This window comes from Octopus sinensis, unplaced genomic scaffold (genome assembly GCF_006345805.1).
Source record: "Octopus sinensis unplaced genomic scaffold, ASM634580v1 Contig01686, whole genome shotgun sequence".
In the NCBI taxonomy this organism is placed as follows: domain Eukaryota; kingdom Metazoa; phylum Mollusca; class Cephalopoda; order Octopoda; family Octopodidae; genus Octopus; species Octopus sinensis.
The window spans coordinates 5,001-10,000 of record NW_021824998.1 but is presented as its reverse complement, the minus strand read 5'-3'; positions in this window follow the sequence as shown (position 1 = coordinate 10,000).

The following is a 5,000-nucleotide window of genomic DNA, read 5'->3' as shown; positions in this document are numbered from 1 at the left end:
AGGTTTTATTTTCTAGTTAAGGAGATTAAATCAGGGTTCAACTATAAGAGGACTGGGTATATTCGCGGGTATATTTGTGTGTGTGTGTATGTGTATGTGTGTGCATGTATATATTTATATATATATACAGAGAGAGAGAGAGAGAGAGAGAGGGAGAGAAAGAGAGAGAAAGAGAATGAGAGTGTGTGTGAGAAAGAGAGAGATAACATGTGAGTGAGAGAGAGAGAGAGAGAGGAGAGAAAGAGAGAGAGTGTATTTGTATCTTTATAATATGTGGAGAGACAAAAAGAGGACAGAGAGAGAGAGAAAGCGTGACAGATATGCAAATATGAAGCGCGTGGGCGTAGGTGTGAATCTTTTAATAGATGAGAGATAAAGAGAGGGGGAGAGAGAAAGAAAGAGAGAGACAGTGGGGTGGGTAGACACATAGAGGGGAGAGACGGAGATGCTGTAGAAAAAAAAGGTAGAGTGAATGAGGTACAGCAAATTAGATAGAATGCTGAATATATTGTGAAGTGGCAGGCTGGGTGGGTAGATGGATGGATGGATGGATGCATGCATGAATGGATGGAGGGTGGATGGATGGATTGATGGATGGATGGATGGATGGATGGATGCATGCATGCATGAATGGATGGAGGGTGGATGGATGGATGGATTGATGGATGGATGGATGGATGGATGGATGCATGCTGCATGAATGGATGGAGGGTGGAATGGATGAGTGGATGATGGATGGATGCATGCATGCATGGATGCATGGATGGATGGAGGTTGGATGGATGGATGGATTGGTGGATGGATTGATTGGATGGATGGATTGGATCTGGATGGATGGATGGAGGGTGGATGGATTGATGGATGATGGATGGAATGGGATGGATGGATGCATGCATGCATGCTGGATGGATGGAGGGGTCTTGATGGATGTGGATGGATTTGATGGATGGGTGGATGGGGTGGGTGGATGGATGGATGGGTGGATTATGGATGATATATGGATGGATGGATGGATGGGGGATGGATGGATGGATGTGGTGGGATGGATGGATGGGTGGATGTGGGTGGGTGGTGTGGGGACGGATGGATGGATGGGTGGTGTTTCTGAGTGGGATGATTGGATGGATTGGTTTGGACGGAATGGTGGGTGGATGGATGGATGGATGGATGGGTGGAGGGTGGGTAGGTGGTGGGTGGGATTGATGGCTTAATGGATGGGTGGATGGGTCTTGATGGATTTGGATTGATGTATGGAATTGGGATGGATGGATGGAATTTGATTGGTGGATGGATGGATGGATTGGAGGGTGGAAGGTATGGATGGATTGATGTGTGGATGGATGGATGGTGGGTGGATGGATGGATGTTGGATGGATGGATGGACTGATGGGTGGAAGGATGGATGGGATGCTTGTGGATGCATGGATGGAGACTGGTGGATGGATGACGGAATGGATGGACGGATGATGGGTTTTTATGGGTGGATGTGGATGGGTGGGTGGATGGATGGATGGACGGATGGATGGGTGATGGATGGATGGATGGATGGGTTGGATGGGTGGATGGATTGATGGAGTATGGATGGTAGATGGATGGTGGGATGGGTGAATGGATTATGGTGGATGGAAGGTGTGGATGGATGGATGGGTGGAAGGATAGATAGATGGATGGGTGGGTGGGTGGATGGATTGATGGGTGAATGGATGGATGGATGGGTGGATGGATGGATGGGTGGATGGATGGATGGACGGATGGGTGGATGGATGGATGGGTGGATGGATGGGTGGATGGATGGATGGGTGGGTGGATGGAAAGATGGATGGGTGGGTGGGTGGGTGGGTGGATGGATGGATGGATGGATGGGTGGATGGGTGGATGGATTGATGGATGTATGGATGGATAGAAGGATGGGTGGATGGGTGGATGGATTGATGGGTGGATGGATGGATGGTGGAGTAGATGGATGGGTGGATGGATGGGTGGATGGATGGATGGGTGGGTGGATGGGTGGATGCATTGATGGATGAATGGATGGATAGATGGATGGGTGGTTGGGTGGATGGATTGATGGGTGAATGGATGGATGGGTGGGTGGATGGATGGGTGGATGGATGGGTAGATGGATGGATGGGTGGGTAGATGGATGGGTGGGTGGATGGGTGGATGGATTGATGGATGTATGGATGGATAGATGGATGGGTGGATGGGTGGATGGATTGATGGGTGGATGGATGGATGGGTGGGTGGATGGATGAGTGGATGGATGGGTGGATGGATGGATGGGTGGGTGGATGGATGGATGGATGGATTGAAGGATGGAAGTATGGATGGATGGATGGGTGGATGGATGGATGGGTGGATGGGTGGATGGATTGATGGGTGGATGGATGGACGGATGGATGGACGGGTGGATGGATAGATGGATGGAAGTATGGATGGATGGATGGATGGAAGTATGGATGGATGGATGGATTGAAGGATGGAAGTATGGATGGATGGATGGGTGGATGGATGGATGGATGGATGGATGGATGGGTGGATGGATGGATGGATGGATGGATAGATTGATGGGTGGATGGATGGATGGATGGATGGATGGATTGATGATGGATGGATGGATGGGGTGAAAGGATGGATGGATGGATGGATGTTGATTGATGGATGATGGATGGATGATGAATGGGTGGATGGTGGATGGATGGATGGGTGGTATGGATGGATGGATGGTATGTGATGGATGGTGAATGAATGGACTGGGTGGCATGATGGCGAGCTGGCAAAACGTTAGCACGCCGGGCGAAATACTTTGCGGTAGTTCGTCTGCCGTTACGTTCTGAGTTCAAATTCCTGCCGAGGTCGACTTTGCCTTTCATCCTTTCGGGGTCGATAAATTAATACCAGTTACGCACTGGGGTCGATATAATCGACTTAATTCGTTTGTCTGTCTTTGTTTGTCCCCTCTGTGTTTAGCCCCTTGTGGGTAATAAAGAAATAGGATGGATGGATGGATGGATGGATGGATGGATAGGATGGATAGATGAATGGATGGATGGATTGATGGGTGGATGGATGGATGGATGGATGGGTGAATGGATGGATGGATGGATTGATGGATGGAAGGATGGATGAATGGATGGGTGGATGGGTGGATGGATGAATGGGTGGTTGGATGGATGGATTGATGGGTGGATGGATTGATGGATTGATGGATAGGTGGGTGGATGGATGGATGGATGGGTGGATGGATGGATGTGTGGATGGTTGGGTGGATGGATTGATGGGTGGGTGGGTGGATGGATGGATGGTTGGATGGATGGGTGGATGGATGGATGGGTGGATGGATGGATGGATGTGTGGATGGGTGGGCGGATGGTTGGATGGGTGGATCGATGGATGGATGGGTGGATGGGTGGTTGGATGGATGGATGGGTGGATCGGTGGATGGATAGTTGGATGGGTGGATAGATGGATGTGTGGATGGATGGATGGTTGGGTGCATGGATGGATGGATGGTTGGATGGGCGAATGGATTGGTGGATGGTTGGATGGTTGGCTGGATGGGTGGATGGATTGATGGGTGGATGGATGGATGGGTTGGTGTGGATGATTGGTGGGTGGGTGGTTATGGGTGGATGGGATGATGGATGTATGGATGGATAATGGATGGGGTGGATGGATGGGGTGGATGGATTGATGGATTGTGTTGATGATGTGATTGGGCGTGGGTGGTATTGGATTGGTGGGGGGATGTGGTGTGGATGGGTGGATGATCTGATTGGTGGGATTTGGATAGGCTGGATGGTATGGTATGGATGGCTTGGTTCTGGATGGATGGGGTGGATGGTGATGGATGGGTTGGTGGGTGGTGGACTGGGTTGTGTGGGATGGATGGGTTTGGATTTGGATGGATGGGTTCTTGATGGTGGGATGGATGTGATGGATGGGGATTTTGTGGATTGGATGGATGGATGGGTGATGGATGATGATTGGTTTTTGGATTTGTGGTTTGATTGGATGGATGGATTGATGGGGTGGATGGATGGATGGATGGTTGGATGGTTGGATTGATGGTGGATGGGTGGATGGATTGGATGATATGGATTGGATATGGATGGATGGATTGGCGTATGGGTTGATGGATGGATGGATGGATGGGTGGATGGTGAATGGAAATGGATGGATGGATGGATGGGTGGATGGATGGATGGATGGTCGGGTGGATGGATGGATGGATGGATGGATGGAGTGGTGGATGGATGCATGGATGGATGGATGGATCAATGGGTGGATGGATGGATGGATGTGTGGGTGGATGGATGGATGGATGGGTGGATGGATAGTTGAAAGTATGTATGCATGTATGTATGCATGGATGGTTGGTTGGATTGGGGTTCATTGGTTTTGAAGATATCGGATTCTTTTTAAATATAGCGATAAAGGGCTCGACTAGAATTGGCAGGTCATGCAGGCTAAAGCTCGCGCCTTTTCAACCGAGTGGATTTTTGTGGTTCAGTCCCACCACGAAGCACCTTTAGCAAGCGTCTTTTGCAATTGCCTCGGGTCGATTGATGCATTGTGAATGAATTCGGTAGACCGAGATTGCCTGTGTATGTTGTGGTGTGTGTCAGTCTGTCTGTCGCTTTCTCTCTCTCTCCCCCCCCTCCTCCTCCCTCTTTTTCTTTCATTGTGGGTTGTATGTATGTCTATATATATATATATCTCTATATATATCTATATATATATATATATATATATATATATATATATATATATAATATATATATATATATATATATATATATATAAATTATTGTTGTATTTAGGAAGGGTCATTTTGCCAGTTTAGCCAATAAAAACACACGCACTATATTTTGGTGTTACTTTCCTTCAGTGTTATTTATTTTTTACATTAGTCTTAATATTAATGGCCGAAATAAGATTAAGATAAATGTAAAAAATAAATAATACTGAAGCAAAGTAACACCAAATATATTGTGCGT